General features: G+C 52.3%; 1 protein-coding gene across 2 annotated transcripts in view; it reads left to right on the forward strand.

The window, feature by feature from the left end:
• FAM156A (family with sequence similarity 156 member A) overlaps nt 1-15,324 on the forward strand; it is a 94,448-nt gene that overhangs the window by 72,681 nt on the left and 6,443 nt on the right. Inside the window, exon 8 of one of the 2 annotated variants that reach the window (XR_011434638.1) lies at nt 203-1,442. The exons of the other annotated variant lie outside the window; for it this stretch is intronic. The gene's annotated coding sequence lies outside the window, so the exon portion shown is untranslated. Of the gene's footprint in view, nt 1-202; nt 1,443-15,324 lie in introns of those variants that run through there. 2 annotated transcript variants of the gene reach the window in all.

Raw genomic sequence — 15,324 nt, forward strand, 5'->3', positions numbered from 1 at the left:
GCATTTTCTGAAGTCCAGCTCCAGGACTCAGGCCTTGAAGTGAAGGCCTGTATTGTTAAAGGAGAAAGGAGCCTGGCAGTGCTTGTGGAGGGCAGGGACGGCCTTGAGGAGGCCCTGCTCATCTCTGTGACCACTCTCATCAGTAACTCTACTCTGTCTGTCTGTCTGTCTGTGCCTCTCTTCTTTCTGTGATCTGTCTTAGGGGTCCATTGATGGGATGTTAAAGCTGTCCCGTGTAAAGAGAGGAGGCGGCAAACACCCCCCAATCTCTTTGAACACGGACTGATGAGACAGTGGGCAGAGGAGGAGCTGGTGGGGATGGCGTGCTGAGATCCTAGATTCACTCGTGCTCCTCGGACCCCACGGGCACTTTGGTTTATTCTCCCTGACTGATCTGATCTTCATCATGATTGCCCACTCTCTGAACTGGATAGTAAGGGGGGAAAAAACCACTGAATTTACTTCTAATTTGGTGAGCGTGACTGGATGCCATCGTGTGAATGGTCCACATATACAAATCCTCAGTCCGTTTCAGTGAGAATGCTCAGTCTCAGGTTCCCACCTCACCTCCCTACTTCTTTCCAAATGGGGAAGGGTATGTGTGGCTTACAAGTCTACGTGGTAATGTGGGAAGGGGATCTGTGACACACCTATGTTGCTCGCAGTGCCCTCGGTGGTCTCTGAGGGAAGGATGACTCTCTTCTCCCAGGTCCAGCTGGTGAAGTTGACCTGTACCACCCACGGGTGGGGCTGGTGAAACTTGCATTTTTGTCTCTCCCCTCTTGGTCAGGACCTGGTGCTCCCCAGGCTGTCTCGGCCTCAGCTCACTCTGCTGGCATCTGCAGCCCCCTCTGAACCTGGGTCTCATCCTCCATCCCGCCCCTGGGCAGGGCCATCCACTCCACAGCCTCAGCTGCAGGGCCACCTAACCCCTTGCCTGCTTAGGCTTCCTTCAGGAACCCCTGGCTCTGGACTCAGCCACTTTCCACATTCCTCCCTCGGGGAATGAAGCCTCCTGAAGCTTCACTCGCACCCTAGCAGGAAGCAGGATCACCTCCAGAAAGCTAAATCCCCAAACTCCAGCCACCCCTCTGCCCAAAGACGCTACTGGGTCATTCTGCAGAGTGAACTCCTGTGAGTCCCAAGTGCGAGCGGAGTGAAACTCTCTTTTACCTGGAGCTCCTCTTCACTTCCTGACACACCTCCCTTGTCTGAGCTGTCTTACCTCTGCCTGCCACTACCTCCGTGGGCCTTCTACCCCCTGTGACTGGAATGGACACGCTTTTCTTTGGCTTGTTTTTCATCTTGGCCTGAGACTTCCCATACTGTATCTAGGTCAAAAGGGGCATGCTGTGGAAATGTGTGCCCTGTCAAGAATAGGAGAATATGTTGTCACATAACCCCTCCCCACAAAATATAAAAATAAATAGAGTGATAAAGAATGGAATGGTCAAATGTGCCAAGGGCGCCTGGGAGGTTACTTAAGGTGAGCACAGAAAAGTGTCTGTGGGATCATGCAATATGGATATTAATGGTGGCCTTGACAAGACCAGTTTCAGGGGAGGGATAGGGAGAAAAGGTCTGTTGAAGGGGGCTGAGGAGTGAATCATCTCAGGAGAAGCTGAAGCAGTTTTGCTTTGAAGGGCAACAGATAATGTGCCAGTAGGTGCAGAAAGACGTGGGGAGGGGGTGGGTTTTTCTCCCTTTGTCGTGGAATGCTCCAATGTAGAGGGAGCAGGTGATGGTTCAGGAGAGAGGAGTGACAATTGCAGGAGCAAAGTCCCTGACAAGGTGGAAGACATGGGATCCTGAGCAGAGGTGAGGGGCTGGTTGCAGTCAGGAACGTGTATGCAGAGGCAGCAGAGAATGCCAGGGCAGAAACAGGTCGATTGGGTTTGGGAGGCTCTGAGAAGTCCCACCTGATTGCTTCTGTTTTCGCAATGAATTATTAAGGGAGGTTCATTGGAATGGAGGAGGGTTCCTGGTGAGGAATGTAGTAGTGTAGGTAGGATGAGAGTGAAAGTGAGAAGCAATCCTCTCAGGGTCATGGATTTAAGATAAAACAACTCAGTAAGGTTTTAAAGATTTTTCGTAAACGCTCAGGTGCTCAGATACACGCAGGGAGCAAAAGAGGTGTGTTTGAGGGGGAGGGTTTATAGCCCTGGGTAAGCTGGGTAAGGAGGGGCCTAGTGGACGGTGAGGAAGGCTGTGGGGTCGGTGGGCCGGAGGTTTCCAAGAGGCTGAAGGCTGTGGGTGCAGAGGCGTTGGGGGGAGGGAGCTGGACGACCAGGGCATGGCCTTGAGGTGATGAGACAGCGGAATGTTAGAAATGGGCATCCAGGAGGGGCGCGGTCTTTCCTGATGCCCGGGGCATGACCGTGCGCTGGGGGATGCTCGGGTGGGGAGGGGGAGAACATCCTTGAGGACGGAGAGGCTCCGGTGGACCGGGTCAGCCTCGTGGGCCCCGAGGTCGCCGGGAGGGATCAGAGGCGTGAGGGCTGAGAGGAGGACAGTGAGCGTGCCAGGGGACGGGCACCAGTGAGCGTTCGCAGCCTGGGGGTGGGCGGGAGGAGGATGACAGGGGATTGGTCCAGCTCCCGCACGTGGGGCGGGGGCGGCGGCTGGGGCAGTCGAGCGACAGGACCTGGCCGTCCCCGGTCCACAGTTCGCAAGAGGCTCCGGAGGGCAAGCGCCAGCGGCCACCGGCAGGGAGGCTGGCGGCCACCTCACGGGGCGCCCGCGCGCCGGCCCAGAGCCCGCCAGTCGGGGCGCAGCCCCGCCCCCGGGGCGCGTCCTTCCTGGGCACAGGGACTTCCTGCCGCTGTGGCTACGGTGCCGGGGCCCGGGCCGGGGGCGGGAAGGCGGCGGTGCCCCAGCCCGGTTGCCGGGGCCGCTCTGGCCGCTTCTCTTCCTTTCCGTGGTCCTCATCTTCCTCCCGCCGGCCTTCCTGAGCCACGAGCTCCAGGTCTTTGCGCCGAACGACCGCGGAAAAGATGGAGTTTTCGCTGGGGTTGGTGGCGTGGGGTTTCTCTGGTCTGCAGGTGGCAGTGTTGCGCCGTGCAGCCGCCCGTCCGCCTTCCTGCCCCGCCCTTCGTGCTTGAAAAAACTGCGCAGGAAGCGGCGCCTCCTTTCTGCGCCCCTGCGGGCCAGGCTGGGTGGGACTGGATCCGCTCCCTTGCGTCGCGTCCCTGCTGAAAACCCACTGCCTTCAGAGGAAACCCCTTTGCTTTTCCAATTGCCTTTTCTTCTAAGGAGTTGCCTGGATTCCTCAGCAGCTAGTGTTTCTCTTCTCTGAGTGGTCTTGTCATTGTCTTTCCCCAAGTTGTTTTGGGTTTTATGGACCTTTATTAACGTATTCTTCAGTTAAGGCCAGTCACTCAACCTCACTGCAGAAAATTGAGAGGACGGATCAAATATAATAAAGAAAGTAATCTAAACCACCGTCCCATCACCCAGTGATGACCGTTAATAGTATTTTGTGATAAATTTCCTTAGAGGTTTTTCATGAAAAGAGTTGCTTTCTGAATATACAAAGGTTTATTTTTGCATCGTGCCTTCAACCCCCTTCTTCGTGTACAGTTTTGAAAATAGTTTTCATATTTGTAGTCATTTTACTGAAAAATAATGCAGACATATTGTACAATGTTGAAAGTTTTGTAAATCTTGGTTTCAAGATCTAATTACCTGTGATCCAAAGGCGGCCGCCACAGTTCACCTCCGAGGGCCGGAGCTGCGGGGCAGGTTTGTCGCACTGCTTGATCCTCAGCGCCCGCCCGGAGGAGCACCTCGCGCTCGGTGGGTGCCCCATAAATGTTGGGAAAGTTTAAGAAATTTGCTTTTCTGCTCATTTTTCTTTATATATATAAAATCGATCTTTTCCTAGCCCTGGATTATGGTATAGCAACAGTTTTCTACATGATCTTTTTCCTTTGGCCCTCTGCAGTCAGCATTTGTCATGAACATTTCTTAAAAATCAGTTCTTCTGTCCTCTGCCAGGTCAGTTGACTTGCTGAAGGCCATTTGGCTTGTTGGTGACAGAGTCAGGACAGAGCCCAAGTCTCTCCAGTTTCAAGGCTCTTTCCTTCATTCCATAATAATCTCAGTGAGGCCGAAGTGACTAAGATGTCGTGCAGAATTGTCTTGGTAGAGGTGGTGCATCTTTTATTGTTTGCACCATGTCTTCATCAGCTTCGATATATCGGGTATCTTTCCTGAAGGACCCTGCCTTGCAGCATAGTCAGTTCATGAAACTTAGATTCTGGAACGCATCCTAAGGTTTTTTGGTCCAGTCGTTAAGAGCTATAGTCAAGGGGCCGACCCGGTGGCGCAGCGGTTAAGTTCGCACGTTCCGCTTCTCGGTGGCCGGGGGCCGGGGTTCGCTGGTTCGGATCCCGGGTGCGGACATGGCACCGCTTGGCAAAAGCCACGCTGTGGTAGGCGTCCCATATATAAAGTAGAGGAAGATGGGCACGGATGTTAGCTCAGGGCCAGTCTTCCTCAGCGGAAAAAAAAACAAAAAAACCCAGCTGTAGTCAACGTAGCTTGCTGCATTGGATGATTGATTTGGGTCACGTAACGAGGGGTAGAGGGTATAAGGAAGAATACACTAAATATGAACTTGGGGACCCAATTACCAACATGCTACTGGAATTAGGAACACGGTCATTTGGCCGTAAGCAGTATGAATGAAGCAAGTCTGACCTGACTGCAATGGTCTTTCTCTCCCCAAGTCTAGCTAACGCTTCTGACGCTGCTTTCGCATGCCTCACATCACTGAAAAAAAGTCACATATTTCTTTCCAAAACAGTTTCATTTTAAACAATACTGGACACCAATAAACTCCTTTATATGGACCGCTTCTTTACCACAAAGACGTCGTTTGGTTGGACACACAGTTCTTCGCTAATTTTTTCTTCCTGTAGGGTCTTGCAGAGGGCCTTGGGCCGGGGCTCAAGACAACTGCCCTTCCAGTTCCAGCTCCACCAGCCCTAATGATTTCACTCTCTCAGTCACTTACCTCCTCTGGGCCTGCTGTTTCCTCAGTTTTAAGAAGAAGAGTCAGGCTAAGTTATTGGTTGAACAGGGAGGCGCATCCAGGAAAGGGTGTGGTGAGAGAGCCCCTGTTCCCAGTTAAGGGAACTCTTCTTTCCTCTCTTATGTATTGGAATCTTTTTCCAGGAAAGGTTTCTTTTACTTTAACAAAGACTTTGAAAGCTACTGACTGATCTACACGAGCTCCAAGATTTCCTCTGTGCTCAGTCTCCCAGACGTGAAAGGAGGGCTGGCGAGGAAGGAATTATAAATGTGAATAGACTTGGCCCTCTTCAGGAGTAGCAGACACTAAAAAGTCATCTGTAAGCTTAGGTCGCCGACACTGCCAAGCTACTAGACGAGCCCTTGCCTTAATCAAAGGATTATTGGAAAGAGAAACTTTTGTCTGTTTCAAAGCCAATGTATTTTTGCTCCCTTGTTGAATAGAGTAGACTGTATCCCAACTGAATAGTCAGATAAGCGCCCGGACCGCAGCATCACTGAAGAGCCACCTCTAGAAATTTGAGTCCCTTTCGTCAGTTCAGTGAGTGTCCCGTGATATATCTTTTCCAGACAGCAGATCGTAGTTTTCCCTGTGTGTGCTTCCTGATGGCATCTTGGGTTGTGTTATCTTGGCACAGGCCCCCTCTGTTTGCATTGTAAGGATGTAGGGAAATGCTTTACTCCCCCTGAAATCAGGATTGCACGGCTTGTGCTCTTACCTGTTACAAAGTCACGAGGCTAAGATTTATTGCGGACGTACTGTGTGCCAGGCACTCTGCCAGGTCCTTTATATGGACGGTGGTCTCATTCAGGACAGAAACCTGATCAGGTAGGTTACTCTAATTCCCCCCTTTAACAGATGAGAAAGCAAACTGCTACTTAGAGAGGTCGCTGCTGAGGATGTCTGTGTAATATGAACCCTAGGATGACTCAAGGGACAGATTTCCCTTGAATCTCATTGCCGCCAACACTGCTGCTGGCCTTGAGAAAATGGTTTGTGTTGACCCACGGGGGACTGTAGTTTAGACAAGGGATCCTGTGGCACTCTTTGCTTTGGCTGCTAGAAAATTGGGGTCAAATTAGTGGCAGAACTTGTCTAGAAAAAATGTAGCTAAAATGATTCCAACAGAGTTTAAAGGCTTTATCAGCTGATGTGGATCACCTCTGAGCTGAAACAGAACTACACTTTTTCTAGGGAAAGGAGAAGAGAGAGGGGTGTGACCGCCGGATTTCCCAGGTCGCAGTTTCTTTAGCTTCTACAAATGTTCGGTTGGAAGATTTGGGAATTTGTTCCACTTTTTCCTCTCTTGCTCGGATCCTTAGCGCAAGCTCATTCCAGCAGCTGTCAGAAGAGTTTTTGGAGAGCTGTTTTCGTTTCTCTTGTCTGTCAAGTTTTGGGAGTGGGGAGAGGTAACAAAAGAGTTGGGGGAAGTAAAAGAAGAGGAAAAAAGGTAAAGGAAGCACGGGGTTGAAGCAAGGACAACTGGGGTCTATTGTCATTATTTTCCAGTCCCTCCTCTTAGACAAGATGGACTGTTTTCATCACCAGCCGAATCCTTTCAGAGAAAAAAACAAAATTACAGAGCTATGTAAGGTTCAGGAATTGAGTCGAGAAGGCCTCCACAGTGGGTTGGAGGAGCGGTTTGTTCTTTCGCCTCCTGTTCCTCAGTCGGAGCTTGGATCCTCTGTTTGAACAGGACAGGGACGCTGGCTCTGATGAGACGTGTGCTATAGCCTGAATGTCTGTGTCTCCCCCGAAATCCAGATGTTGAAATCCTGGTCCCCAGTGTGATGGTCTCAGGAGGTGGGGGCCTTCAGAAGGTGATGAGGGCGGGCAGGTGGAGCCCTCAGGACTAGGATTAGTGCCCTTATCAAAGAGACCCCAGAGAGCTCTCTCATCCCTTCATCACCTGAGGACACAGCAAGAAGCCGACCTCCTGTGAACCAGGCAGCGGCCCTCCACACACGCCCAATCTGCTGGCACTTTGATCTTGGACTTCCCAGCCTCCGGAACTGTGAGAAATGCACGCTTGTTGTTTAAGCCGCTCAGTCTGTGGTATCCTGTCACAGCAGCCCGGACAGACGAAGGCGACGTGATTGGACGCACTTTGGTTAAAGATCTTTGTGTCTGTATTCGTAAGCGGTATTAGTATTTGCTTTCCTTTGCCTGTAAGGTCTTTGTCTGGTTTTGGTATCAGGGCAATACTGGCCCCAGAGTTTGGAAGTGTTCCCTCTTCTTCTATTTTTTGGAAGCGTTGGTGAAGTTTGCTTACTAATTCTTCTGTCCACATTTGGTAGGTTTTACCGGTAAAGTTACGGCAGCACCAGGGATTCATTGTGGGAAGTTTTCTTTTTTCTTTTCCTTTTATTAAGATTATGATCGTTTACAACCCTGTGAAATTTCAGTTGTACATTATTGTTAGTTGTGTTGTAGGTGCACCCCTTCACCCTTTGTGGCCTCCCCCCCACCCCCATTTCCCCTGGTAACCACCAATCAGTTCTCTTTGTCTATATGGTAACTTCCACCTGTGAGTGGAGTCATACAGAGTTCCTCTTTCTCTGTCTGGCTTATTTCACTTAACATATTCACGATGCAATATAATCCTGTTTGAAGTTCACCTTTAGGAATGAAAAACCGCTAAGGAAACTTATCACAAACTATTCTTAACGGTCATGGCTGGGGAATGGGATTGTGGGTGATTAGCTGGCTTTCATTACACTCTGTCTTCCAGGTTTTCTATACTCAGGGGGAGTGACTTCTACAATGAGATAATATATTTTACCATATATAAAACCCAGGTCCACAAACCCAGGACAACCCAGGGAGAGACCATGACAAGACGATTCGGAGAAGCAGAAATACAAGATGCTAAGGAACCTAGGCAGCTCCGCAGAAGAAAGGCCAACTGGAAAAGCAAAAGGGCCTTGTCCCCCGGAAGGCAATTTTCCGAAAGGAGCGCGCAGAAGGGAGCAGCCGGCCCGGGAGCGGCCCAGCCCGCGCAGACGCAGAAGGAAGCCGCCTTCTCCGCGGAGAAGGCTCTGCGCAGTTTTTTCAAGCACGAAGGGCGGGGCAGGAAGGCGGCTGGGCGGCTGCACGGCGCAACACTGCCACCTGCAGACCAGAGAAACCCCACGCCACCAACCCCAGCGAAAACTCCATCTTTTCCGCGGTCGTTCGGCGCAAAGACCTGGAGCTCGTGGCTCAGGAAGGCCGGCGGGAGGAAGATGAGGACCACGGAAAGGAAGAGAAGCGGCCAGAGCGGCCCCGGCAAACGGGCTGGGGCACCGCCGCCTTCCCGCCCCCGGCCCGGGCCCCGGGCCCCGGCCCCCGGCCCCCGGCCCCCGGCCCCGGCCCGGAACCGTAGCCACAGCGGCAGGAAGTCCCTGTGCCCAGGAGGGACGCGCCCCGGGGGCGGGGCTGCGCCCCGACTGGCGGGCTCTGGGCCGGCGCGCGGGCGCCCCGTGAGGTGGCCGCCAGTCTCCCTGCCGGTGGCCGCTGGCGCTTGCCCTCCGGAGCCTCTTGCGAACTATGGACCGGGGACGGCCAGGTCCTGTCGCCCGACTGCCCCAGCCGCCGCCCCCGCCCCGCCCCACGTGCGGGAGCTGGACCAATCCCCTGTCATCCTCCTCCCGCCCACCCCCAGGCTGCGAACGCTCACTGGTGCCCGTCCCCTGGCACGCTCACTGTCCTCCTCTCAGCCCTCACTCCTCTGATCCCTCCCGGCGACCTCGGGGCCCACGAGGCTGACCCGGTCCACCGGAGCCTCTCCGTCCTCAAGGATGTTCTCCCCCTCCCCACCCGAGCATCCCCCAGCGCACGGTCATGCCCCGGGCATCAGGAAAGACCGCGCCCCTCCTGGATGCCCATTTCTAACATTCCGCTGTCTCATCACCTCAAGGCCATGCCCTGGTCGTCCAGCTCCCTCCCTCTAACGCCTCTGCACCCACAGCCTTCAGCCTCTTGGAAACCTCCGGCCCACCGACCCCACAGCCTTCCTCACCGTCCACTAGGCCCCTCCTTACCCAGCTTACCCAGGCCTATAAACTCTCCCCCTCAAACACGCTTCCTCTGCTCCTTTCTCCTTCCTCCCTACTCTCCTGGCAGTACCACCAAATGGACCAGCTCTTTGCACCCTCCACATCTCTATCTTCTCTCTCCTCTACCTACAATTGCGTTCCACGCGCACTGGCAGCCACTCTTCTCATGGTGTTCAGTGATCATTGGGAAAAGAGAAGAGATCACTTAGGAACTCTCACCACTTCCCAGCAACGCTGGCTCTGCGCTTGTGTTCTCTGCTGTCCCTCCATAGGAGGTGACCAGATCTGATTTGAGGCCAGGCCCTTCACCTGGGTCCCACGTCCTTCCTCTTTCTCAAAGAGGAAACTTTTGCAATGATCATTCCTTTTTTCTGAATTGTCACCTTCCGCTTTTCTTCTGGATCATTCCATCATCTACAAAGTGGGCAGAAAGATGGCTGGAGTTGGGAATTCAGCTTTTTGGAGCTGACCTTCTTTCCTGCTGAGGTGTAAGTGGGACCCCAGGGGGACTCATTCCCGAAGGGGCAAAGTGGAAATTGACTGAGTCCAGAGCCAGGGGTTCTACCATGAAGGAAGCCTAACCTGGCTCGGGCCTCACATGACCCTGTAGTTGAGGCTGTAAAGTGGACAGCCCTGCCCAGGGGCAGGGTGGAGCATGAGACCCAGATTCAGAGGGGTCTACAGATGTCAGCAGCGTAAGCTGAGGCCGAATCACCCAGGGAGCACCAGGTCCTGACCGGGAGAAGAGAGACAAATATGCAAGTTTCACCAGCCACACACGTGGGTGATGCAGGTCACCTTCACCAGCTGGACCTGGGAGACAAGAGTCATCCTTCCCGCAGAGACCACGGAGGATACTGTGAGCAACATAAGAATTTCCTAGACCCCCTCCCTTCCCACATCACCCAGGACACTTGTAAACCAAACATACTTCTTCCCCACTTTCAAAGGAGTAGGGAGGTCAGATGGAAATCTAAGAGACTGAGCGTTTTTACCAAAACAGACTGGGGCTGGTTCAAATGAACCCTTCACATGATAGCATCAGATTACAATTACTAGATTAGACATAAATTCAGTGGGCTTTTTCACCCCTTACTATCCAGTCCAGAGAGTAGGCACTCATGATGAATCAGATTGACCAGAGAGAATAAATTAACCAAGTGTCCATGCAGTCCCAGGAGCACGAGTGAATCTGGGATCTGAGCACGTCATCCCCACCAGCTCCTCCCCTGCCCACCGTCTCATCAGTCCGTGTTAGAGGAGCTTGAGGCATCCTTGCCTTGTCCTCTCCTTTAACCCAGGACAACATTTCCCATCCCATATATTGACCCCCAAAACAGAGCACAGAAGGAAGAGTGGACCAGACAGGCACACGGAGTACAGTAACTGATGAGAGTGGTCACTCAGGTGAGCAGGTCCTCCCCAAGGCCGTCATGGCGCTCCACACGTGATGCCAGGCTCCTTTCTCCTTTAACAACACAGGCCCCATTTTCCAGGGCCTGGCCCATGCAGCTTGGCTTCAGAAAATGGTTGTAGCGTTGCGTACTGCTGGAGAACATCACAAAACCACATGATAGGGCCACTATGCTTTCATAGTCTTCGATGTCTCCTGGGATCTGGGTGCTGTACAGAATGCTTTCTTGGTGACTCTGGTCCCTCCCCTAGTCCCTTCTGAGGGCATCTCAAGACTTCCCCTCTCTCCTTGCATCCTCTACCCTACTCCTATCCCTTAACCCTTAGCCAAAGTGCATTCCCCTTCTCAGGTGAGATCCAAGCAGGCAGGCAGGGGGAGGGACAAGGGCCTCAGTGCTGGAAAGATGTGTGGGATTCTGCCATCTTGGCAACATTCTTTTGCTCATCCTGAGTCACTCAGCTCAGGCAACAGCCCAGCTGGAAGGGCCAGGACAGATGGGAGCACACATCTCTCCACCTTGCTCTATTTCTGTGACCAGAAGTTGATTTAAAACACCAAAGCTGGTTAGCAGCGAAACTGAAACTTAATCCATCTGACTCAAGAGAAAGTGAAACAAACAAAGGAGTGGAAACTAAGAGACAGGATGTCCTGTGCGAGGCCACGCACAGAGATGGAATTGTGATTCTCAATAAATGTGCTTGTCTCTGAGGGAAGGATGACTCTCGTCTCCCAAGTCCAGCTGGTGAAGTTGACCTGTACCACCCATGGGTGGGGCTGGTGAAACTTGCATTTTTGTCTCTCCCTTCTTGGTCAGGACCTGGTGCTCCCCAGGCTGTCTGGGCCTCAGCTCACTCTGCTGGCATCTGCAGCCCCCTCTGAACCTGGGTCTCATCCTCCATCCCGCCCCTGGGCAGGGCCATCCACTCCACAGCCTCAGCTGCAGGGCCACCTAACCCCTTGCCTGCTTAGGCTTCCTTCAGGAACCCCTGGCTCTGGACTCAGCCACTTTCCACATTCCTCCCTCGGGGAATGAAGCCTCCTGAAGCTTCACTCGCACCCTAGCAGGAACCAGGATCAGCTCCAGAAAGCTAAATCCCCAAACTCCAGCCACCCCTCTGCCTAAAGACGCTACTGGGTCATTCTGCAGAGTGAACTCCTGGGAGTCCCAAATATGAACAGGGACAAAATCCTCTCTTCCGCTTCTCTGACATATTTTGCTTGTCTGAGACGAGGTCCATGGACGGGAGACTGAGGCTTCAGAGCTTTACCTCCATCTGCCACTGCTTCTGTGTGTCTGTCTTCTACTCCCGTGAGGTTGGAACAGAATATTCTTTTCTTTTGCTTGTCGTTCATGCTGACACAAGGCTTCCCATCGTACACCCAGATCACAAAAGGAAGGCTTTAGGGTTTGCATTTTTTTTTTTAGGAAAGAGAGATTAGCTAACTGATAAAGAAACATAAAATAGAAGGGATTACCAAATACAAACCCTCACACCATCATCAACAGGACAAGAGCTATAAAAATAAACTGAATTGAAGGAGAGACTTTATGTTCTAAAAAGAGTCCTAGGAGATGCTGTATCAGCAGTTTTAACGTGAGTGCCCAGAGAGCTTCACTCCTGAGCAATCTGCCCCCGTCATTGTCTGGTAACTGTTAAGCATAGTTGGGCAACAGAGATGCACTCTCCTGAAGCTTGCAATGTGTTCCAGGAGTTATGGGGCAAGCTGGGGCACGTGCTCATGTCTGTGGCAGTGCAGAAGCGTCTTGGGAGCTAGGGAAACTTTTTTTTACACTCTCATATTTACCAAATAATAAATGAAAAGGGCAGCTCTTGAGAAAGGCTCAACAGTGTAATCTTTAAAAAGAAATACTTTTCTCATTACCGGGTTGAGCACATTCTACATTATTGGAAAACAGAATGAAAGTACAACTGTCCTGATTATAAAACCATGGGAATGAAAACGTTTGCCTGAAAACTTCCCATTCTGGGAAAAATGCCTTCAGTGCCCTTCCTACTGAAGTGTGAATAGAGGTTCCTGCCTGCGTCCTGAACAAAGCATCTGTTTCCTCCGTAGCTATATGGGCTCGGTCTGTCAGGACACTGAGAGCACTCTGGCACCCTGCAGCCTTTTCGTGGGCTCCTGAGTCCTCCAGCTGGCAGCCGCTAACAAGGAAAGCAATGAGGCTACCAAACCCCTTCGAAGAGCTCCCGGGTGCCTGCACTGCTCTGAGAACGGACAGTTTCAGTCACCGTGTGGGTATGTGCCCGGACTGCCGTCTGTGCAGATGAGGAAACCAAGGCACAGGGAGGTTTAAGGAATGCGCCTGATGCCATGTAGCCAGAGAGCTTCGTAAATGAAGTCACAACAGCACTGCTGCCCACTCAAGGTGACCTTACGACTGGCTGACATCTGCCTCTTTCTCCCTCTCGTTTATCATGGATATGTCACTTAAAATAGCAATAACATCATTGAATGATTTAGAAGGTAAACAAGGCAGGGCAAGGTACTCCTGTGGCTTTACTCCCCATGCCTAGAAAGCTGCAGGAGTTATTGTGGGGCCCACACGCACTGCAGAATGGCTGGCGATTTGAAGGTAGATTCTCCAGTGACAACCCACTGTGCTGCCTCCTCGCCAACCTGCAGGGAAGCAACGACAGGTCTCAGGTGGCCCTTTAATCAGCATTCAGCAATATTAATGAACCTCTCTCAATAGGTGTTTGCTCCTCTTGTAGGAGCTGGTAATTTAGCACTTAGCTGGGGAATGAGAGAATACCAACCAACCAATGAATAAATAAGTGTGGTAAGTGTTCAGAGGAAAATAATCCACGTCCTAGGCCAGAAACAAATGACTTTACACAGAGTGGTCAGGGAGAGCCTCTCTGAGAAGGCAACAAGGGAGCAGAAACCATAAGGTTGAGAAGGAAGCAGCCACGTAAAGGTCTGAGGGTAGACTCTTTCAGGCCAGGGGACCTGTGATTACCAATGTCCTAAGGAGGGAATAAGCTGGGCGTGTGCAGGGAACAGAAGTAGGCCAGAGTTACTGCAGCGAAGGCAAGACATGGTGAGATTGCTTGGATATTAAAAACCAGCAGTAGGCAAGCACAGAAGGGGATGGATACAGGATGCATTCAGAAGATTGAATCAAGAGGACTTGTTGGATGGCAGCGCAAGCGAACGAAATGCAGCGCACCTAAGAGGTGTGCTTGGGACACGTTAAGTCTGATGACTCCTTGTCACTCGAACAAAGAGAGAGACAAATCTGCATCTCAGGGGACAGGTTGATGCAAGACATAGGACTGTGGGAGGTCACGTTGTATACGTGCTACATGATGGCAAAATGGAGGAAATAACCCAGGGAGAGAGTGTAGCGTGAGAAGGGGCCCTGGAGACTTCATGTGGAAAGGGAGGGGTAAGCAGTGGACACTGAGAAGGAGTGGAGTGGCCACTGTGGTTGGAGGAACATCACCTGGAGAGGATATTGTCAAATATCCAAAAATTAAAAATAAAACAGAGGAAGGGAAGGAGGGAAATAAGGAAGGAGAGAGGGAGGGAGGGACGGCTTCAGGAAGGAGGGAATTGTCAAATGTACCAAAGGCCTCTGAGAGATGTACTAAGTTGAGGATGGGAACGTAATCCTAGGAGTAGGCAATAAGAAAGTCGCTGGTATTTTTGACAAAATCGGGTTTCTTTCAGGGGGACAGGCTGTTAGAAGCTCAACTGAAATGGTTAGCAAGGAGCATGGTTCTGGAACAAGGGGAGACAGACTTGCTGTTTGGATCATCAGGGACATGTGGCAGAACCTTGGAAGTATATGGCATAAAGGAGGGCTTTATGTTTTACTTCATTTTGTATAAAGGGTGAGAAATAGGAGCATATTTGTAGATAATAGAATGACCCTGAAAGAAATTGGGAACATGGCAATTCAGGACAAAGGAATGATCATTGCAAAGGCCCACCTCTCCAGAACATGGGCAAGGGATCCAGCTGAAGGGCCTGGCCTCATAGGATTAGGTCACTTCCTTCAGAGGAACAGCAGAGAACACAAGCGCAGAGCCAGCGTTGCTGGGAAGTGGTGAGAGTTCCTAAGTGATCTCTTCTCTTTTCCCAATGATCACTGAACACCATGAGAAGAGTGGCTGCCAGTGCGCGTGGAACGCAATTGTAGGTAGAGGAGAGAGAAGATAGAGATGTGGAGGGTGCAAAGAGCTGGTCCATTTGGTGGTACTGCCAGGAGAGTAGGGAGGAAGGAGAAAGGAGCAGAGGAAGCGTGTTTGAGGGGGAGAGTTTATAGGCCTGGGTAAGCTGGGTAAGGAGGGGCCTAGTGGACGGTGAGGAAGGCTGTGGGGTCGGTGGGCCGGAGGTTTCCAAGAGGCTGAAGGCTGTGGGTGCAGAGGCGTTAGAGGGAGGGAGCTGGACGACCAGGGCATGGCCTTGAGGTGATGAGACAGCGGAATGTTAGAAATGGGCATCCAGGAGGGGCGCGGTCTTTCCTGATGCCCGGGGCATGACCGTGCGCTGGGGGATGCTCGGGTGGGGAGGGGGAGAACATCCTTGAGGACGGAGAGGCTCCGGTGGACCGGGTCAGCCTCGTGGGCCCCGAGGTCGCCGGGAGGGATCAGAGGAGTGAGGGCTGAGAGGAGGACAGTGAGCGTGCCAGGGGACGGGCACCAGTGAGCGTTCGCAGCCTGGGGGTGGGCGGGAGGAGGATGACAGGGGATTGGTCCAGCTCCCGCACGTGGGGCGGGGCGGGGGCGGCGGCTGGGGCAGTCGGGCGACAGGACCTGGCCGTCCCCGGTCCATAGTTCGCAAGAGGCTCCGGAGGGCAAGCGCCAGCG

Source organism: Equus caballus, chromosome X (assembly GCF_041296265.1).
Source record: "Equus caballus isolate H_3958 breed thoroughbred chromosome X, TB-T2T, whole genome shotgun sequence".
Classification (NCBI taxonomy): domain Eukaryota; kingdom Metazoa; phylum Chordata; class Mammalia; order Perissodactyla; family Equidae; genus Equus; species Equus caballus.